Source organism: Perca fluviatilis, chromosome 4 (genome assembly GCF_010015445.1).
Source record: "Perca fluviatilis chromosome 4, GENO_Pfluv_1.0, whole genome shotgun sequence".
NCBI lineage: Eukaryota > Metazoa > Chordata > Actinopteri > Perciformes > Percidae > Perca > Perca fluviatilis.
In genome coordinates, this window is record NC_053115.1 from 39,908,733 (window position 1) to 39,932,448 (window position 23,716).

General features: G+C 39.8%; 2 protein-coding genes across 3 annotated transcripts in view; one reads left to right on the top strand and one right to left on the bottom strand.

Moving 5' to 3' along the window:
* The window catches only part of LOC120557668, a 1,015,838-nt gene that overhangs the window by 571,774 nt on the left and 420,348 nt on the right, over positions 1–23,716 (bottom strand). The gene's annotated exons all lie outside the window — the stretch shown is intronic.
* Positions 1–23,716, top strand: part of LOC120557124 — a 655,636-nt gene that overhangs the window by 117,722 nt on the left and 514,198 nt on the right. The gene's annotated exons all lie outside the window — the stretch shown is intronic.

The following is a 23,716-nucleotide window of genomic DNA, read 5'->3' on the forward strand; positions in this document are numbered from 1 at the left end:
ACGGTCAATGTTGAAGATTCATATCCAACTGTCGAGCAGCCAAGAAACATGTTGTAGTATCATAAGTATGTTTTGCAGTTTGTTTCTTTTATCAAAGTTTGAACACAGAAAACATCCACAACAGTCACAACATACAGTTTGACATATTTCATCTTTTATTCAAACATTTGGATAGAAGATTGAAATGACATGATACCCTGCGAGTGCATCAGCTAAAACATAAAAACCTACATATATATAGTTCAGTGTGTAACTGTACCTGACAAACTCTGGCTTAACACCTTCAGAAATAAGAAGCAGAAGATGTTTGTCACAAATAATTTCACAACATATCATATGACACAAATATCAAAGTAAAAAAATAAGTCACATTATATTTCAAGTTGGCTAAAAAAAGGAATTTACTTTCTTCTACAGCATGACAGCAGGCTTCAGTTCTGTGAAGTCTTATGTTTTTTTTAATGCCCATAATGTGTAGCTCAGTACTTTAAGGAACTACAAGCAGCAGGATAATATTTGGTGAATGGATTACATTTAGAAAGCAGTTTATATGTCCCTCATTCATCCATTCACACACACTCTCACCCTGATGACAGTGAGCTACCATGCAAGGTGCTGTCTGACCATCGGGAGCAATTTGGGGTTCAGTGTCTTTTTCAAGGACACTTGGACGTGTACAAGAAGATACAGTATATATATATATACACTTTTGTATACATACATATCTTTTGCTCTAAAATTCAAAGTGGTCCCTTCTAGAAAAGAAGTACGATACCACACACATCTGCAGCTAACTTTAAAGTTGTTATTGATTGGTGCTCTGGCTCCTTTTCTGCTGTGTCACTTTGTCTCACAGTGAACCTTGAGGACTAGAGGATGGATACCCGACCCTAACCCGTTGGGACCCTACAGTACTCGACGGGCTGGGCCGGTTCAGACAAATATTTAGAAATGATGTTTTGGTCCGGGTCGGGCTCGGTCACATCAGCGTGATAAGGCATTTGTTGTAAAATGGTGCTGTGGCTCCTTTAAGAGAGCTCAGTGCGTGTGGGTATGTGTGTGTGTGTGTGTGTGTGTTGTGTGGAAAGTGGGCAGAAGAGAGATAGAGAAAGAGGAAGCAGACGTGTTGTAGGCCTAGATGCGACCGGAGCAGAGATGGTGGAATAAGTTTAAGTTTTGTACACAGTGGGTGTGGCGTCAGACTGAAAGCCAAGCTCATTCATTATCTCACCAGAAACAGGATTTTAACCCCGACATCACTCATTTTATAACGTGGTCCCTGGAGGTAACCAGTCTCCCCTGGTTGTCTGACCACGGTCGGAAAAGAAGCAATCAGGAAAGGTTATCCCCCTGGGATTATTAAAGTATTTCTGATTAACACGTTGAACATTTTAAATTAAACAGCTTATTAACGTGCGCTTATTTCCCCGTGTGCGTTGATGCCTCATCTGTTGATATTTCCAAATGCCTTCCTACAGTTGCTTAAAGGTGCTCGCGTTTTTTAGGCTACAACATTTTTCGTCACATACAGCAAACCTCTCCTCACCATCCACTAGCTGCCTGTCCCCTGAACATCTGTAGACAGCCCAGGCTCCACAACTTGTACCCTACGTGCTAACGCTGCTGCAGTGATGACTCAACCAGCTCCTTCTTGTCGGTTATTGGCTAAACGCTGGAACACTGTTTGTTATGTTTGGTGGGGCAGGTTGGCACAGTTTGTTTTTGTTGGCGTTTGTGGAGCCTGGGCTGTCTACAGAGACCGCATTTTTTTACAGTGTGTTCAGGGGACAGGCAGCTAGCGGATAGTGAGGAGATGTTTGCTGTATGTGACGAAAAATGTTGTAGCCTAAAAAACGTGTCACATCACTTAGAGTACCTTTAATAAAGCTTTCCACACAAACAAACGTACATGTGTCATTAGTATGAGAAAAAAATAGATTTTAACTGTGTTAGGCTCAGGGGACACGGTGGTGCGGTGGTTAGCACTGTCGCCTCACAGCAAGAAGGTTGTGGGTTCGTACCCCGGTTGGCCCGGCCTTTCTGTGTGGAGTTTGCATGTTCTCCCCGTGTCTGTGTGGGTTCTCTCCGGGTACTCCGGCTTCCTCCCGCCGACCAAAGACATGCGGGCTAGGTTTATTGGTGTCCCTAAATTGTCCGTAGGTGTGCATGTGTGAGTGAGTGGTTGTTCGTCTATGTGTGGCCCTGCGATGGACTGGCGACCTGTCCAGGGTGTACCCCGCCTTTCGCCCGACGTATGCTGGGATTGGCTCCAGCCCCCCCACGACCCTATGCGCGGGATGAGTGGTTGACGATGGATGGATGGATGTGTTAGGCTCAGGTCGGGCTTGGACAGAAATATCTTAATGCCTGTCGGGCTCGGGTCCGGTTTGGTTACTGCTCTGTCGGATGCGGGCCAGGCTCGGACAATAATGCGCCTGATCCGCACTCTATGCAGGACAGAAAACAAAACATGAATGGAAATCTTTTCTGTCTTGATCCTATTCAGACTGCACTATCTATACCAAGTTTCCCTTCTACAGGTTTTATCTGGGTGGTACACTCCAAGGCTTTTTTGTATTTTGATATGTATCATTCTGTGTTCCACATGGTTTCAAACTAACTAACTAAACTAATTTTTGACCATCACGTTAACTCTTTGACCCCTTACTGTATGTCTCTCAAACTTAAAGGAAGATGATCATTAATGCTTAGACTATAATAACTCCCTCTAAACTTTCCCTGACAGGTTAAGAGAAAGTCTCTGTGTTCAGCTCTCAGTACTTTTGTAGCTGCTCCCTGAACCTCTCTGTTTTAAAGTTTAGTTTCACTTCTGTTTTCCTTTTTGTACTTTCACACATCAGCCTCATTGCGCTACATACTGCGCCATCAAGTTCAGCTGCAGTACTACTGGTCTGTTTCAGACACTGATCCAACCGTGAAAAGGTGGAGCAATGATGTGCTGCAGACAAAACACTATTTCCAAGAATCTCTTCTTTATATAAAACCAGATTGACAATAACACCGATTACTTAACTTTGGACATTTCAAACACGTTTGTGTTTGTGTGCACGTGCATGTGTCTGGGCGTGCATGTGCTGCATCCTGTTATGAAAAGTTGGGCCATTGATTGGGCGTTTCCAAGAAACTATTTATATCCGTTGTATATCTGCTGCCCTAAGCTTCCTCTTCTTTTTTGGCCTGAGCCGATGTAAAAACATACCACAATACACCAGTCAGTGAAGCAAGCACTGTGTGAATAGCGACATGTACTTATAGTATTCAGATCATTGTCAAACTCTGTCTTTTTGTTATTTGTATTTTTTTATTAACAGACACAAGCACTGCAGCTGTTCTTTGTTTCTGTCCAGTCTGATGGAGAGCTCTCTGTCTATCAGCAGCGGTTTCTCACCGCGCCGCTGGTCCCCAGAGCAGCATGGTCACCTGGAGAGTCCGGTACAGTCTGACTCTGCAAACGCTGGCATCTGAAAATCTGATGTTATGGCACTCGTGATATTACTCTGGCGCTGGCTAAAACCTCTTTAAGGGGCGCCAAAACTTCCTCTATGCAGTATTTACCCAGAATAAATACCGGTTATAACCTAGGTCGCTGCATCCCTGGCGAATCAGAATTGGATACATGTTATTTTATCCAATCTGATTGGTTCTCGACACATGTCATTCAACTTTACGCTACTCACTCCGCCAAAACCTTGCAAACTTAGAAATCACACAATGACAGATCACTTTCGTAGAGTAAATGGCAGCAGTTAAACCAAATTCTGTTATTGATTTACAAAAACAACCTTTACAAGACGTTCGCTGGAAGAAAAGAAGAGAATAAAGGATTTCGGACCAACCCAATTTACAAATCCAGCTGCAGGCTGAGGCCAATGACCGAGGGCGAAGCTACACCGGAGCTACAAACGGAGTTGGCTGGCTGGATGTGATGTTAGCAATGCACTGAGGTTTTGTGGACAAGAACGGGGGTAAGAGCCCGAAGAAACATCTCTCTGAAAAAATGCAAATGTCATGAAAGTAGTCGCAGACATCTTGGTAATAGCATGAATCTAACGTTTGTTGGCAGAGTTAGCATTGCTGAACAACTAGCTAGCTAGATGAAGGCTACAGGATGGGCATTAGAAGGCACAATGAAGAGGTGACAAAAAATCGACACATACTGTCCAGGATAAAAGGCTGTGTGACATTTTGTGGATCCGACAAAAACAACGTGCAGGAAAGATTTTTTGAGTTCATCCCTCTTCTTGCTTCTATCTGCCAGGCATACGATGGAGCCAGCGTGATGAGGGGTGCCAGCCACTTCAGGTGTTCAGAGGAAAATACAAGATGTGTACCCAATGCCCACTACATCCACTGCTACGCACCTCAGCTCAACCTGATAATGCAACAGGCCACCTCTCACATATCCAAGGTGAGAATTTATTTTTCTAACATTGGTGGATTTGCCAGCTTTTTTTCCAAGTCACCCAAGCGGCCATGTTTTCTGGATAAAGTGGTTGCCCATAGACTGCCAAGATCCAGCAACGTCAGATGGAACTTTCATATCCATGCCATCAATACTGTTTTTGAGGACACAGAGGATCTCATTTGCTGTTTTGAGAGCATACAAGACTCTCGTGACTTTGACCTCAATACTGTCAGGTATGTCTGAAGGAAAGGAGAGCAAAATGTATGTTCAAGTAGTTAACATGCTTTTTGTTAGTGGGTGGGAGGATATAGTTAAAAAAGAAAACTCAGTCAGAGTCACTATCTTCTTATGTTTGTAACTTGAATCTTGAATCATATTGTCTTGCTCTTCTTAAATACAAAATACATAGTTTTTTAAATAAAGTAGTGCTGGTTGTTTTGCCCAGTTTCAAAGAACTGCTTTGTATTTATTCCCCCCCCCCCCCTCACCAAAAAAAAAGCGCCCCCCCCCCAAAAAAAATTATTGTCACCAGGCGTCACTGCTTGTCACAAATAATTTCACAACATATCATATGACACAAATATCAAAGTAAAAAAAATAAATCACATTATATTTCACATTGTCTAAAAAAAGTAATTTACTTTCTTTTACAGCTTGCCAGCAGGCTTCAGTTCTGTGAAGTCTTCTGTTTTTTTAATGCCCATCATGTGTAGCTCAGTACTTTAAGGAACTACAAGCAGCAGGATAATCTTTTGTGAATGGATTACATTTATAAAGCAGTTTATATGTCCCTCATTCATCCATTCACACTAGAGTCTGGATCGGGCTGCATTTTTCTGTCCGAGCAAAACCGACAGAGCAGTAAGCGAACCTGGCCCAAGCCTGACAGGCATTAAGATATTTATGTCCGATCCCAACCCGAGCCCGACACAGTTAACACAGTTAAAATCTCTTTTTTGTTTCTCATACTAATGACACATGTACGTTTGTTTGTGTGGAAATCCCGCTTTTATTAAGCAACTGTAGGAAGGCATTCGGAAATGTCAACAGATGAGCGCATCAGCACACACGGGGAAACAAGCGCACGTTAATAAGCTGTTTAATTTAAAATGTTCCGTGTATGTATATATATATATATATATATATATATATATATATATATATATACACACACACACACACACACACACACACACACACACACACACACACAAACATACATAGTGAATTATGGGTTGGTTTTGGTTGAATTGTATATATAATTTACCAAATGGAAAAAAATATCAGGAATGACATTTTTTAGCATTAATTCTCAAAAAGTTTAATAGTTCTTCATAGCAACAATTCTGTCAAATATAAAAGCACAGAAAATGTTGTCTAAAATATGTCTAACCTTAAACATAGCTTACATAGTTTAAGGACCCTCTACATCTAACTTTAGCTATGCCTTAAGTTGCAGTTTATAATATACACGTATTTTTTGTCTTTACAATTATTTAGAGCTGTAAGCAGAAAGTTAAGGTAAATGGAGGGCATTCATATTTTGCTTTTATACATTAACCTCACACACCTATGGCAGCTAACTACTATGCAACGAGCTGGGCTGACTGACAGAAGTGACGTAGGGTTCACTGTCTCCCCCAGGAGAGTTTACAACCCCTCACCTTTCTGATGGCCTGCTGAAGGAAACAGACAACTTTTTGTCTTTCAGTTGCTGTAACAAGCTTAGATTTGAAGCTAGAGTGAAGATCTTGGTATCATGTGAAACCAGACAACTTATGGTCCTTTAATACCAACCATATCATGCTAGCTCGTAGGCAGAGATGGGAAGTACCAAAGTACAAATATTTCGTTACTGTACATTTTTTAGATATTTTTACTTTACTATTTATTTTTGTGCCGACTTTTTACTTTTACTCCTTACATTTTTAATACGAATATTGGTACTTTCTACTCCTTACATTTAACAAAATTGGCTCGTTACTTTAGTTTCAATTAATTTCAGTGGAGTTACCGCTATTGTTATTGCTGGTTGTTATTTGTATGGGGAACTTCTTAATTAATGTCTGTTTAGTAATTCATATTTTATCCTTTATTTTCTTTCCAGAAGCCATATTTGAGTACACACACATACATGTAGATTCCTTTAAATGTTAAGGGGAAGATTAAAAAAGAGAAACTGGATCTGTGAATTCTCACAGAATCACATTTGAATTCATATCTTGCTACTCAGAATCTTATTAATCTCACAATAATCATATATTTGATGTTTTAGGCCTATTAGCAGACAAACATTTATAATGCAGGAAAAGGCATATAAAGAGCCTTTTTTCCATGTCTACTGACGTTTCTCAGCTTGCACTCCAGTAACATTTGTGTGGTCCACGTAGCTTTATGTAAAAAATGGTTATCATTCGCAAGACTACTTTTACTTTTATACTTTAAGTAAATTTTCAAGCCTGTACTTTTTACTTTTACTTGAGTAAAGAGGTTAAATCAGTATTTCTACTTTTACCAGAGTATTTTTTAACACAAGTATCTGTACTTCTACTTGAGTACGGGAAGTGAGTACTTTTACCATCTCTGCTCGTAGAGAAGGTGGCTAAATAACATAAAGTTAGGTTACATTTCGGCGAGGGGAAAAACTGGCATGGCCATTTTCAAAGGGATCCCTTGACCTCTGACCTCAAGATGTCTGAATGAAAATGGGTTCTATGGGTACCGACAGGTCTCCCCTTAATATTTTCACCTAAAATGGTGTATTTGTATATTTCTGCACACTGACTTCTGATTGGAAAGCTGAGACTCTTTTGGATTATACGAGCAGAAGAAATTTCATATATGTAACACTATATCAATATCTACTCAACATATCAATAAATTCTCATTCCACATCTTGTGAAAAGTCAATATACCGCCCAGCCTTAGTAGGCAGTATGTGTGGAGTATGTGGGAGTAATTGCTTTTTTAACATTACCACTAGTCACAAAACTCAAAATTTTGAAAGTTATCCACATACTAAGGCCAATTCTAGGTCTTAACTCTCAAACTGACCTTTTAAGAAGTTGAAGAGAAAATGTCCTCAATCTCCAAAAATCAGTTTTGTTCTAAAATTCAAAGCGGTCCTCACTAGAAAAGACATACAATACCACACACATCTGGAGATAAATTTAAAGTTTAAAGTTGGTGTTGATTGGGGCTCTGGATCCTTTTCTGCCGGGTCACTTTTGTCTCACAATGAACCTGCAGGACAGAAAACAAAACAACATGAATGAAAATCCTTTCTGTCTTGATCCTATTCAGACTGCACGATCTATACCAAGTTTCCCTTCTACAGGTTTTATCTGTGTGGTACACTCCAAGGCTTTTTTGTATTTTGATATGTATCATTCTGTGTTTCACAAGGTTTCAAACAAGAATTTACAGACTTCCAGTTCCTGAGTTTAATTCCTTAATTTTATTTATTTGGTTCCAAAGTTCCTGGAAGTTTTTGGTCAAAAGTGTCACTTTCAGTCAGGAACTAATTTTTGACCAGCACGTGAACCCTTTGACCCCTTATGTCTCAAACATAAAGGAAGATGATCATTAATGCTTAGACTCAGGGGCGTCGGACTGGGGGGAAAAGGGGACTGAGTACCCAAGGCCCTCATGTGAGGAGGGCCCAAAAAGATGCTGGAATGAATAGCTGTGGATACGGGGAGGGGCCCATAGAAAATGCCTTTCTACAGGCCCAGAATTTTGTGCTACGCCCCTGCTTAGACTATAATAACTCCCTCTTAACTTTCCTTGACAAGTTAAGAGAAAAGTCTAAAAATTCTAAAAGTCTCTGTGTTCAGCTCTCAGTACTTTTGTAGTTCAGCTGTATTAGAGAAGTGTGAAATTACTGCTGTTGCTGCTTCATTCATTAAAAGATTTCTGCATGTAAACTGACAGGATGCTAAAATTAAAAACAGGTCTAATCTAACTAGGGGTGGCACGGTTCATGAAAAAAAAAACATCCGAACCATTCGGTCCGCTTGTCTCGGTTCGGAGCGTGTGTGCGTTGCACGGTTCGACGCATGCGCAATGTAGCCTCTTGCCTGTCAGGTTCCCGTATGTGACCTCAGACAGTGTGTTTCCCTTTCACGCGAAGAGGTGTGGACAAGTTACCAACAAAACGTACAGCGAAAGACCGTGCAAAACATTTCAGACCGTCCTGCCAACTTGTATACATTTTATTTCAACATCAATGTACGCTGTAACGTTTTTTCACTCTAAAGTAACAAGTTTCCTTTTTATTTTTAAAGAACTTTTTTTTTCAATGTTTAACATATTCTGACATATTCAAAAGACGGCGCTTTAAGAGTTCCTCTCTTTTTTTCTTTTAAAGGATAACATTTTTGTAAGAGCTACACTGAAGTTGGCAGTTTGATAAATGCAAGTTATTTCAATTGATATTCTGTAATATTTCAATCTTCGTATGCTAAAAAGGCACATAAGTTCCTGTAGATGGCAATACACTTTCTCTTTTTTTGCCAAATAAATGAAAAGCTTGTTGAAATCATCGATGTCTTCCGCTGTATCAAAATCTCAGCTAGCTTTCCTCAGAGATGGTCCCAATAATGTGCTTAAAGTCAAGTCAAATTCAGTTTGTGCATGACTACATGATATAACTATTTTTTAATACTGTATCCTATATTGTGGATAATTAAGCTAAATATCAAATGCTGAAGTATTTTTCTGTAGTGTTAAAGATTAAAAGAAAAAATAACAAGAACCGTACAGAACCGAAAACCGTGACCCTAAAACCGTGATACAAACCGGGGGTTTTGTGAACCGTGCCACCCCTAAATCTAACAGATATGGACATATTCTGCTGTATTAATTCCTGTGCCCAAAAAAAACAATATTAGTTGCCTGAATGATTACAGACCTGTAGCACTGTTATCTGTTAAAATGAAAATCTTTGAGAGAATAGTATGTAAACATCAGTCCAGTGTGGTCAGGCTAGACACCTTCCAATTTGCATACAGGGCAAACAGGTCCGTCGAGGATGCTGTATCCCTATGTCTCCACTCCATTCTTCAGAACCTTTAACCTTTTAATACAATTTTACCCAGCAAACCTTTTCAGAAACTTCAACAAATGGGGGTCCATAATTCCTTATGTCACTGGATTTTGGATTTTCTATAGCAGAGAACACAAGTGGTCAAAATCAGTAACAAGATCTCTAATGTCAAGCACATTAACACTGGTGCCCCTCAGGGGTGTGTTTTATCAGCTCTTCTATATTCGCTGTACACAAATTACTGCACATCACACACAGATTCTGTTAAAATGTTTAAATTTGCAGATGATACAACAGTGGTGGGACTGATTTCTGGGGATGATGATGCCTATTGAAATGAGGTCCTCTCACTGATTGAATGGTGTTCCATCCACAACTTAAGAGTAAAATGTCTCCAAAACTAAGGAGCTAGTGGTCGACTTCCACAGACGTGGGAAGGCGTCCCAGCCCTTGTACTCCATTGGGAGCCCTTGTACATCAATGGAGAGGTGGTGGAACGGGTGGATAGTTTTAGGTTTTTAGGCAGAACAATAGCATCCTCTTTAAAATGGGAGGATAACATAACCAATATTACCAAAAAAGCCCACCAGAGGCTTTTTTTTCTTCGCCAGTTGAGGAAATTTGGGGTAGCCTGTGGGGGAATGTTGCAGTTCTACCGAGCCGCCATCGAGAGGGTCCTCACTTTTACTGTTCCTGTCTGTTATGGCAACTCTACTGTCCAGCAGAGGTTGCAGCTGGACAGGATAGTCAATATGGCCTCAAAAATCAATGGCTGCAAACTCTTCCCCATTTGTGAGATCTACGAGGCCCGTATCCACCGGAAAGGCTTAAAGATCCTACAAGATGAGACTCACCCTGCCAACTCCCTTTAACCATCCTCCCATCAGGGAGAAGGTTGAGAGCTATTAAGACAAAAACCTCCCGCTTTCTCAACAGCACATACTGCATAGCCATTAAATCTCTAAACAGCTCTCCATCACTGAACCACTACCTCATGGAAAAAGGTTCTCCTAATGAGCCTGGATAAATGGCACTTCTCTGTTCACTGTTTTTATAATACTTTTCTAAATGTTTTTATGCCACCCATACTAGCTTTATTGTATCTATTTATTGTAAAGGTTGTGGATTTGCACTCTGCATCCCTATGCACCATGTCACTTTAACCTGACATCTGTCACTCTAGCCTCCTGGACTGTCATCCAGGTATGTGGTGAGCGTTGTGCCCTCTTCTTTGATCTGCCTGTGTCAAGTGTGATCCCGTGTGGAATACCGTATGTATATATATATATATATATATATATATATATATATATGCTCTATGTTTTTTGTTTTTTTTGTATCTTTGTTGATGTCCTGTCATGAGCACACTGAAGCAAATCCCTAGCAACTTGCACCGAGTTGTATGGCAATAAAGTATTGAATCTCTTTTTGGTCAGCAGGTCAGAGTTGCAGGAAACAAAGTGGTTTGTCAGCAGACATGCAAAATGTCATCAAGATATAGAATTTGACCTGGCTCTGTGGTACATCGTGCCAGCACAGCTCGACTTCTCACTGTGGTTAGCGGCATGGATCGACATGTCAACCCCCCCAGAAAAACCCTTAGAGAGTTTTATATTAAATGGTCTGACTTTTGCATTATATGCTTTGGCAACATGCACCATTTCTGCAGCCTAAATGCCAAGATATCTTTTTATCTGACTGTAAAGAAAAATAAAGTACATTCCTAAGCTACTCCTGACTCTATATATTAATGATTGTTTAAATATGCAGGTTTTGTTTTATTCTACACTGGCATTTTCACTATTTTACAGTTTAAGCAAGAAGACTAAACAAAGACCCCATTAATGCCTCTTATTATCATGCAATCTGTTTCTGCTTATTTTACGTGGATAATGATGTTTAAGCCCTAGTCACCAGTTTGGGCTTTTTTTATATATTATTTTGTATTCAAGCTTTTAACGAATTTCCAGAGTTTCCACTCCGATGTTGAAACAACATGGATACAAAGTACCTGTTATTTTATTGTCTGAACATTATGGATATGTTGATTCAATGCATTATTTTAACTTACTGTAGTTAGAGCCATTTCAGGACGATGCTAAACGAACACCTACAAAAACAGAAATTCTGCGAGAACTCCAACAGCAACTCCAATCATCACTTTCCTCAAGTTTTGATCTGAAACACAGAACAAGAAGGTGATGTTACTCTCACAATGTAACTGCAATCATGTAGTGAATATTAGTCATAACTTACACAATAGGACAATAATTCTGAGAACTAATAATATACAAGGTAGTTTACAGATTAAAACGCCACAGAGAGGAATCCCACCAGTCACAGTGACATCAACGTATGGCTGATGTTATTTTGCTTGGCTACACAGTGGAAGTGTTCGACTCTGCCAAGGGCGTGGGAAGGGGGGTGCTGAGGGTGCTGCATAATTACTAATATGCTGTCTGACATTATTTATATTTTTGTATATCAAATAATGAGGCAAATAGCAAAAAAGGGTTATGGATAGGTTTGAATATAGCCTACTAAAAATTAACTGTTATAGCTGCTATAGACAGTCCTTCCAGAAAAACGTGATTATGTGATCGCATAATTCAATGCATAATCAGCCAAAGTCCGCATATTTATGCAGGGGCCGCATTTTTTCAAATACGCCGCATAAATTACCAATTTCTGCGCAGAATATGCGGGGCTTACATGATTTCATAATCCCCGCATTTTCGTTGCAAAAAAGTCACATATACAGTGCCTTGCGAAAGTATTCGGCCCCCTTGAACGTTTCGACCTTTTGCCACATTTCAGGCCTCAAACATAAAGATATAAAACTGTAATTTTTTGTGAAGAATCAACAACAAGTGGGTCCCAATTATGAAGTGGAACGAAATTCATTGGCTATTTCAAACTTTTTTAACAAATAAAAAACTGAAAAAGTGGGCGTGCAAAATTATTCAGCCCCTTTACTTTCAGTGCAGCAAATCTCTCTCAGAAGTTCAGTGAGGATCTCTGAATGATCCAATGTTGACCTAAATGACTAATGATGATAAATAGAATCCAGCTGTGTGTAATCAAGTCTCCGTATAAATGCACCTGCTCTGTGATAGTCTCAGAGGTCCGTGTAAAGCGCAGAGAGCATCATGAAGAACAAGGAACACACCAGGCAGGTCCGAGATACTGTTGTGGAGAAGTTTAAAGCCGGATTTGGATACAAAAAGATTTCCCAAGCTTTAAACATCCCAAGGAGCACTGTGCAAGCGATAATATTGAAATGGAAGGAGTATCAGACCACTACAAATCTACGAAGACCCGGCCAAAGACTAAGTCAAAGTCCAGACCTGAATCCAATCGAGAATCTGTGGAAAGAACTGAAAACTGCTGTTCACAAACGCTCTCCATCCAACCTCACTGAGCTCGAGCTGTTTTGCAAGGAGGAATGGGCAAAAATGTCAGTATCTCGATGTGCAAAACTGATAGAGACATACCCCAAGCGACTTACAGCTGTAATCGCAGCAAAAGGTGGCGCTACAAAGTATTAACTTAAGGGGGCTGAATAATTTTGCACGCCCAATATTTCAGTTTTTTATTTGTTTAAAAGGTTTGAAATATCCAATACATTTCGTTCCACTTCATGATTGTGTCCCACTTGTTGTTGATTCTTCACAAAAAATTACAGTTTTATATCTTTATGTTTGAGGCCTGAAATGTGGCAAAAGGTCGAAAAGTTCAAGGGGGCCGAATACTTTCGCAAGGCACTGTATCTTAGCAGAAAGTTGAAAAATGTTGCGTTTACTTCACACAAGAACAGCCATTTTCCCCTGTTGCCATGGGAACGTTATGAAGTGACGTAATTACGCGACGCGACGTCATCGAAAAGCAGGGTGTTGGGGGAATCACATTTTTATCTCTTTTTCATCAAGAAGTTCCCGCAATTTCATCACATACAATTGCATTTTTTAAGAAAACATGCTGCATAATCAAGGATTTTTGCCCGCAATAATCATAAAAAACTCTGCATTTTTCTGGAAGGACTGTATAGAGGTCAAAGTGAAAGTGAGTCAAGTGATGTGACTCACTGAGAAGCGAGCAGGCTGAGGCTAGTTGAATGAAACGTTAGTTGTAGAGAAGAATATGTCACAGAAAAGGATACAAGATTTTTTCTTCCGGCATGGTAATGCGGCTAAAATTAGTAAGATTTCATCTGTAGATGTTACAGTTGATGTTTCAGTTAAGGCAGCTGGCAAAAATAAAACCAATCCTTCAGAGACAACATTTTGAGACAGTAATCCATGCCTTTGTGACTACTCGGCTGGATTACTGTAATGCACTTTACATGGGGGCTAGTGGGTCCTCCATTGCTCGTCTTCAACTGGTTCAAAATGCTGCTGCACGTCTTTTAACTGGCACAAGAAAGTAAGAGCACATTTCACCTATTTTAGCTTCACTCCACTGGTTGCTTGTCCATTTCAGGATTCATTTTAAAATTATTTTATTTGTTTTTAAAGCCTTGAATGGCCTTGCCCCACCTTACCTCTCTGAGCTGCTGCACCCCTACACTCCTAGCCGATCTCTCAGGTCAGCTGACCAGCTGCTCCTGATGGTGCCTAAAGCTAGGCTCAAGCTCAGAGGGGATCGAGCGTTGCAGCTCCTAAACTTTGGAACGGACTGCCTCGGCACATTAGACAGGCCTCCTCTCTGTCTAATTTAAAACTCTTCTTAAAACCCACCTCTTTTCTTTGGCTTTTAACACCAGGTAGAGTGTTGATGTTATGTGCATATTTGCTTATTTTAATTGATGTTTACTTATTTAATTTTATTTAAATTGTTTTTTATTGCATTTATTTTTATATTGGGTACCTCTGCTTTTATTGTGTTATCTATTTATTTTGTTTTATCTTTTGTGCAGCACTTTGGAAACCTTGTGCCTGTTAAAATCGTGCTATATAAATAAAGTGGATTGGATTGGATTGGATGTTTCCTCGTCCACCACCGAGGCAAACTCTGTTGGGGCAGCTGAAGAGCCAGAGACGTTAGCAAGCAACTCGGCTAACGTTAGCAGCACCATCATAGCATCTAACGTTAACTTTATTGGGAAAGCTGCTGAAGATCCAGAGTCTGAAATAATGTTAGCAAGCAACTTGGCTAACGTTAGCAGCACCATCATAGCATCTAACGTTACAGAAGGATTCGAAAAGCCCTGTCAGCCAAACAACTTCAGTTATCCTGGAAGGAGGTTCGGGACAGAAACTTTTCAATGGTATTTTCAGCCAGGGTGGTACTTAAAGTGGCAATGGCAACATTATGTTTCTGATAAGGACTATGTGCTGTGCTTTGTGTGCTGCAAAGCTAAAGAGAAGGGGTTCTGTCATGCCGAGGGAAAGAGGTGTTTTACCAGTGGAGGGTTCACAAACCAGCGCAAAGCTAGAAGCAAATTTTCCCAACGTGATTGCTCTGACCTGCACCTGGAGTCAGTGAGAATGCTGGCATCTCTCAACCAAAAACCTGTATCAGCAATGATATCTGAAAATTTAGGAAAATAACAGAAAGTCGCAAGGACTGCACTGGAGCTGCTGTTCAGATCTATTAGGCTCCTTGCTCGTGAGGGAATTCCATTGCGGGGGCATAACCATTGGGATGGCGTTCTCTGGCAAATGATGTTGGACCGAACATACGACAAGTCCAAGGCACATGAGTGGATACAGCGAAGAGACAAATTGATATCAGACGCAATCCAGCATCAAATTTTGAAGATTCTGACACACAGGTAGTGGAGGACATCGCACCATGCACAGAGCATCAACAGTGGCAGCGGGAGTTCTTTGAGGCTGTGGATATTGTAACGTCAGAGCTAGACCGTCGATTTGACCAGCATGGAATGAAAATGGCTGCCAAGAGAGAGAAAACCATCACCGATGCTGCCAATGGACTTTTATTAGATGACATTGCTCCCCATCTCCCTATCCAGATAGACAAGTCTTGCTTACATATGCAGCTCACACTGTTGGGTAACCTTACTAAAGACAAGGGCCTCCGAACATCTACTGACATTGAGTGGACTGCATCCTCAAACAAGAAAATTGCTGAAAGAAGTGGAGAAGTTCATGGAACTTTGTCTCTCGCTGCCTGTGTCTGTTGCCTCTTCAGAAAATTCGTTCTCCACACTCAGGCGGCTAAAAACATGGTTGAGGAGTAGGATGACTCAAAGAAGGCTCACACACCTGGCTTTGTTGTCACGTCCATCAGGATATTTTCGATATGTTGGGCATTCAACCTTTGATGAAAACCATTGCTCAAAACACAGTAGAACGCAAGGCCACCTTTGGCATCATCAATTAAAAGTAAGCTGTCTGTCTCCCACCTCAGTGTTTCCATGAAGGTAGTAGGTGTAGACTGTAGGGCTTGTGATTGGCATATTTATTGGCATATACTGTATATTGGCATCTTTGACAGTTAAAAAGTGAAAAACTCTAAACTCTAATCTCTAATTCCAGTGTTCAATGTATTGTATTTGCACTATGAATACTATGGAAATGAAGAGATACATTAGCTTAACTCTCAGTTCTGTTTACATGTTTGTATTGATCCCTGTACATGGTTATAACTGACATTGATTTTGATGCATACCTTTACTTTTGTAATTTATAAATGTCTTTGTTATTTGAACGATGAACACTTGAAATGGAAATACACTTCAGCCTGGCTATAGCTGTGGGAATCATGTTGATAGATTTTTTTTGATGCCTGTAAATGGTTGACCTCTATACAGCAAATGATTTTGATGCATACCTTTGTGCTGCCACTTAGTTGAAATGTCCAATTGTCTATAATTTTAGTGTTTAATGGATTTTACTGGTGCCTATACCAAATGCTGTAATGATAAATAGCTACCGCTTGTTAATGTTTTACTCAGTTGGCTCTCATCACTTGGCTTTCTCAGATCAGCTGACGTGTGTTGTTATAGATACGGTTACCCTGGCTATGTAACATTCAGGAGCTTCTTGCTAAAGGTATTAACTCTTAATAAAAGTACTGAAGCAATTCAAACATCTCTTTTTTAAATTGAATCATCATTTTCCCTACATTTCTTTCTTACTTATAGCCTAGCCTCTTAATGATTTATAGCGAGTCATCTAATGTTCTTTACATGTAATATAACATGTAATGTAATAGAAATGCAGTATCCGTGAGCAGCTAGGCCTAATGGGCTATTATTTTATTTACAACACAATATTGAGACAGACTATATAACCTTAACAAACCAATGAAGAATGTGATTAATGTAAGTAAATAAAGACAGCACATTAAGTGACCGTTTTAATTTTAAATATGTTTAAAATGTAAAGGTCATCTAAAGGTAACTGGTCATGCAGAAAGGAGGCTGGTGAGCTGTCAAAATGATGAAGATCAAGACAGTTGTCATGGTCTTAGTACACATGAATGATCAGCATAAGCTGATGAGCATGAATGAGAAGCCGCTTCTTGTGTCTTTTGTTGTGTTAGAGTGCCATCTACTGGGCACAATTGGTAATTATCCTGAAATATGGGAATATGTGTTATTTATTCGGGACAGTGCACATTAATGAACAATCTAACATTTCTGTAAAGACTGTAAATGAGCCAGGTTATAGCATAAATGCTAATTTTCACCTGTAGTCCCGAGGCAGGAAAACAACAACATGCAAGATAATACATAGGTGAGAATATGACAATATACAATATCAAACAAGGAACACATTAGCACACATTCAGACAGATTACATTACATCAATAAAATTAGTCAAAATGATGACATAACTGGGAACTCTTAAGAAATAGTTTAAAGTGCTTTTTAAATGTGCAATAAGTTGGACATTCTCTAATGTTTGTTGGGATGCTGTTCCAAAAGTGACCTCCTCTCATAGACAGAACAATTTGTCCAAAGGTAGTTTTTCTATTTTGGAGCAGTAGGCTAGTTGGAACCAGTTACCTGCAGGATCTGTGCTGGGCTAAGCTAATGCTGGAACCGTCAGACAGCGTTACAGCACGCACGGAGATGAGAAGGGTATGTATCGACTTGTCTAACTCTGGGGGTTACGGTGAATAAGCTAAATTCCCAATAAGTCGGTGTGTTCCTTTAAAGATAATTCCGATCTAAGCTCTACTGTGAGGGCAATGCCTGTAAGTACCATTGCATATATACTGCGCTAAAATTACGTATTTAGCTGTCAAAATCCGAAATATTAACTGGGGGGAGAAATCGTCAGACATCCATTATTTTGTTATTCAACACCTCTGGTCAAAAATAGGTTCCCTCGCGCCTGGGGCCTCATGTATAAAAGACTGCGCAGCTTTCATAGCAGAAGATGGCGTATTGAAAATTAACATAATAGAAATATTATGAAACCGGGCGTATGCCAGGTCCTGCTTATCTTTCCTTACATATACAATCAACGTGAAATTGAGCACACATGAACGAGCGACCGTCCCCGTCGGACGGGTAATACCTCTGCAGAAATAAATAAAAAAAAATAATATGTCTAATGTCGAAGTTGAAATCAAGAGAATAGTGGCAGCGCCACACCAGCTACAGAACAACATGCATCTCAGTGTCAGTCCAAATTACGCACAATAAGCAGTTTGATCTCACTGATTTATTTTCTAAGTTTTAGTACGCTCAGTGAAACTGAGTCCAGCGCGAGGGAGATCCAACCCAGAGGAGGAGAGGTTAGGGACTGTTCGTTATTTATTTAAAGTGATGGTTCGGAGTAATTCACCCTAGGGTCCTTTGCACCATGACCTCGAGCCAAACATCCCCCAGAAGCTTTTTTCACCTGGGTCTAACATTGGGAGATTTAGCTAGAGTAGCGTTATCAGCTGAATAGCTTAGTGCAGGGGCTAACGGACCCACGTTTGTATCTTGTAAGTTACCCCACTAATAATGCCCGAAATGATACCAAACGTCTACAAGTAGTACAAATAGGTTATGCTCTCATAAAACGATGGATTGGAAAGTTTGTAAGTACACCAGTTTATGAACACTTGCCTGCTCTCTTCAGTTCTCTGTTGCTGCTGCTGCTACCTGCAGTTAAACGAGTGCTTAGGGCCGTCTACAAATTACTACACCGAAAAGAGTTACAACAAAAATATTTATTAATTCAATGATTAAATAATGTAATGTCTCCAAACTTACCTCAATTATTACTTGTCTCCTGCTAGTTATTCTACAGCACTTACTTAAAAAAAAAAAACTGTAATTAATAAATATTTTTGTTGCATCTCTTTTCGGTGTTGTAATTTGTAGACGGCCCTAAGCACTCATCTTACAGCAGCAACAACAACAGCAGAGAGCAGAAGCCAGCAGGCAAGTGTTAATTACAAAACTTCTGGTGTACTTACAAACTTTCCAATCCATCGTTTTATGAGAGCATAACTTTTATTTAACTAGTAGACGTTGTGTTATCATTTCGGGCATTATTAGTGGGGTAACTTACGAGATACAAACGTGGGTCCGTTAGCCCCTGCGCTAAGCTATTCAGCTGATAACGCTACTCTACGCTAACTCTCCCAATGTTAGACCCAGGTGAAAAAAACTTCTGGGGGGGTGTTTGGCTCGAGGTCATGGTGCAAAGGACCCTAGGGTGAATTACTCCGAACCATCACTTTAAGGGGCCACTGGAGCAGTTTTGGGACCTTTAGTCAAAATAGACCTGACCCTCCCTTCATCAGCAATAACTTTTGGTGAACCCTCCAACACGACTCGTTAGCATTCCACTGACCGCCATTTTTTTTTACGTTTAAAGACTCTATTTGTCCATTGTTTATTTTTAAAGAAACACGACAATGTATAAAAGGCTCCATTACCTTGTACCTCACGTTATGGCTCCGTAGCAGACGTTTTTGTAAAAATAGGCTAACGATTGTGTCATAACCACGTGACTTACTGTCACACAGTAGAGGAATTACCGTATAGTACAGGAGAAGCTCGCAGGCAGTTTCGACTTCCATTAGCTGTTTAGGTTTAATTACTAATGTTAACTAGCATGTTAGTTAGCAATAATTAGCCTGTGCTTATGTTATCTCCTTACATATACCTACACTCTCCATCTCTGTAAGATTGGGAATGATTGAGATTTCTCTTGGCACAACTACCAGAAGACTTCCAACTTTCAGACAGGTTGCTCACGTCACATTTACGTTGTCTCTCTCAGTTGAGGCTGCGCAGTAAAGCAAGAGATTAACGGAAAAATTGGCTTGTAGCCTTCACTGGTCTCCGTCCAGAACAACGGGGTCTATTGGTCCATTATATATATGTCAATGGGTGCTATCTGCGGCTTGAGTTTCGGCTTTTCAAAATAAAAGCTTGCATCTGGTCAGCTATGTTTTTGGTACGGTGTTTTGGATGTTTTTGAACTAAACAGTACGGCAATCATGCTAATGAATAAAATTATTTTTTCAGCAGACAACAGTTACAACACGATTGATCTAGCAAAGCAGTTTTGTGTTTATATGTGCAAGCAGAATTTATTCAGTTTGGGAAATCCCACGGTTTCTAAGCTACAGGTCTGGCTGATAAAATAGGGAGGGACCCATCTGCTAGCGATAGGGGCCGAGGCGGAGAGCTACATGGATAAATATGCACCAAACAAGCCACTTTGAAATGTTGCTCTTCTCATCTATCTATAAATTGCAGGAACGTCTGTCTGTGCGTGCGTGTGTGTGTGTGTGTGTGTGTGTGTGTGTGTTGTGTGTGTGTGTGTGTGAGTGTGTGGGTGTTAAGCGCATATCTCTCGAACCGTTAGTCCGATGGATTTCAAACTTGACGGGTGTCTTTCTATGGGCACGGGTAAGTGCAGTGCCAAGTTTGACGTTGTTTGGATTAGAAACGCAAAAGATATCCTCGGTAAAAGAAGCACACATTGAAATGTGACATACACCTCATACCCACAAACATGTGCCAAGTAGCACTACGTTAACGATCAAACGACACAAGACAACGTCTCTCTCTCTGCGTCTCTCTCTGTCTCTCTATCTCTCTCTCTCTCTCTCTCTGTCTCTCTCTCTCTCTCTCTCTGCGCACACACACACACACACAAACGGTCTGGTTCTGGTGGTTGATGAACACAGATATGTGTTGATTAGCTCTCATAACGGGCAAGGTGGGTAACGCATTGCCATGAGTCCATGAGGCTAATGTCTGATTACTCCACATTGTCATGGTGATATTTTGTGATTACATTCTGAGTCTGTCAGGTAAATATAGTAGTACAATGTCTTCCCCCTGATGTAGAAGTAGCCTACACTGTAAGTCAGTAGTAGGGTATAGAGGGAGATTGCATATGAAGTGGTTTGGAGTCCTTCTGTAAGTAATTTTGGGTACAATTTGGTGTTGAAGAATTCCACAAGCAGCAATGATAGGCCAAACAATTGGCCCGTTCCAAACAGGCACATTTTCTACGGCGCACTACACTAAGTGAATACAAAAGTTGTGAGACCCTCCCTGTAGACTAAAAAAAATTGGATGACCCTCCCATCAACAAAGAATAAAAATACATGACCCTCCCTATTTTTCCTCCGGTGGTCCATTCCATAAATACCGAACGGTCCCTTAGTGAGGCCAGCGTCTCCACGGCAGGTGATCTCGGCTGCGCCATGCGGATGAAATAATGAAATAGTAAATAGGACTACAGTAACAGAAATATGTGCAGAATTAAGACAGTCAAGACGGCCCAGTGTTTGGTGGACCGGGTACACCTTGTTCACTTACATAGCCTACAAATCATCCCCGACTCAGCGTTTGTTCCTGGACAACTTCATAGACAACATCACAGACGTATGCCAGTAAGTGAAGTGGAAACTTTATTTTGTAACGTTGGTGAGTTTCGGCTCTTTTCAGTTAGATTTCGCCACGTTACAGAGCCAGACAAGACTTTGCGGAAGGCCCGCACATTCTCACGTCTGCTCAAAAGATTGGGTGACGGCCCGCACAATCTCACGTCAAGTTAATTTTTAGAAATCACACCATGTGTGGGAAAACCAGCGTATGCAAGCTTTTCGAGGGTACGCAACGTTTATACATGACGCCCCTGGACCCAGCTCCTGAATCCTGCTTAGGTTTGTCGATTATGTCAGTTGAATATGTTCATAAAAAACTAAAAGTATTATTTACATGAATAGCAGATGTTAACATCTTTCTATGAGTGGCATGACTGTAGAAAAACATACTGCGGAAGGATGTCTGCCGGGTCCAGAGCTGTCGAATGAAAGATAAAAACATGAATTAAATTTTTTTTGACAAAAACGTAAACTGATTAAAAAAATAAAGGTAAATGTTAAAATTAAATCAAAATATGGGGATAAAGATGTTACTTCTGTAATTGCATGCATTGGTTAGTTATTTTTGTTAGACATATTTCATATATATATATATATATTTTCTGACTTTTGAAACCTTTCTGTTTGAAATGAAAGGTTATGACAATTGGTTTAAATATTCTGCATGACAGGATTTACAAAATGAGCGTCATGATAGACATGTTCATACTGATCCTTACTTTTATTTCCCTCCAGACTCTCATTCTTCAGTAGTGTGAAGTTTCCAATCAGTTTGAAACATTTTCAAAGCGCCTACACACTTTAGTGAGGTGCACAGTGTCACATTTAATACAGACAACAAGCCAGATGTTAGTGAATGTGAGTGAACATAACTAATTCCTGGTTTCAGACTCAGACAGAAGAGGATGATTCCTGACCAGAGTTAGAAACCAGAATGTGGAAAGTGTAATTGTTGTTTCCATCTTCATTTTCACTTTGAGTCTAAAACCTAATGCTGTGTTTTCAGGTAGTTCTTCTTTTAATGAACCAACACTCTGCTTGCCGCGGATGAAGTGTAAAGAACGTTTGTCATCTGGGACCCTCACTGCAGAGCAACAAGTCCTAATAACAAGTTTACATTGTTACATCCATGTTATCAAATTATTACCAAGAGTGATATACCATCACTGTATTTATTCAGAGTTACAGTTTGGTCCCAGTTTTTAGTTGGAGTTCAGTTTCTAGTTAGAAATAAAATATTAAAGATGTAGATATGGTTTTAATTATTGATGATTTTGATTGTTTGTGATTCATGTGTGACAATAATTAATAAATCACTCTCTTATTATTATTATTATTGATTGCAGCTCATACAGATCAGCAGTTGAGTGAGATGGAAATATGCTGCCTAACAGACATAACTGGGCCATCAAGTGTAACATTATATAACTTAACTGTACTAAACATGTCTTATGTTGTGTTTTCTGAAGAGAAGAATCAGCTACTCCACAGTTACATGTAGTAGTTAGTTTGTGTTAATATTTCTAACAACGATCTCAGCTGTATGTAAGAATCAGAAACCTTTTCATTCCCAAAGGATTTTGAGAATTAGAGCAGAAAACACTGGAAAGAAGAAACTAACTGTAGAGAAAAGAGTCTCAGAATCAGAGCTGACCTTCAGTCTGTACAGTGATGAAGTGAAGTAAACAAGTTCTGGGTATTATTTTCTCTATGGTGTAATATTTAATAACTTGTGTTTTGATGCTACAAGTGTTACTCTGACCCTGTACAACACTTCTCAATGTTCATCATTTCTGTCCCTGAAATCCTTCTCTGAAACATGTTTACTAACAGTAAATGTAACTCTGTTAATGTGACGGTGTATCATGTACACACATTTAGTATCAGTGTATAATCATAGTATTAGAAAGTCACAAAGAGAACAACTGATGATGTACAGGCTCCTAAAAGGAGAATTCAGACTGACCACAAAGTCAAGTTTGTCTCTATTTAATTTGTGAATGTGACTGTTGAATGTTTCTAAAGTTTGTGTTTTATTCAGCACAAAATACTGAAAATACAGAAACAAGCTCGAGCTAACTAGGAATGTACAAACCAACTGGATTAAATCAAATTTAAATTAATTGCCAAATATTTTGATAGTCGATTAGTTGGTTTGAGTAATTTTTTGATTCCAGCTTGTTAAATATGAAAATGTTGTGGTTTCTTCTCTCCTCTGTGACAGTAAACTGAATATCTTTGAGTTGTGGACAAAACAAGACATTTGAGGACGTCATCTTTGGGAAACACTGATCCACATTTTTCACCATTTGACATTTTAGAGACCAAACAACTAATCAGGAAAATAATCAACAGATTAATCGACAATGAACATAATCGTTAGTTGCAGCCCTAAAACCAACTGTGTGTGTTAATATGTAACA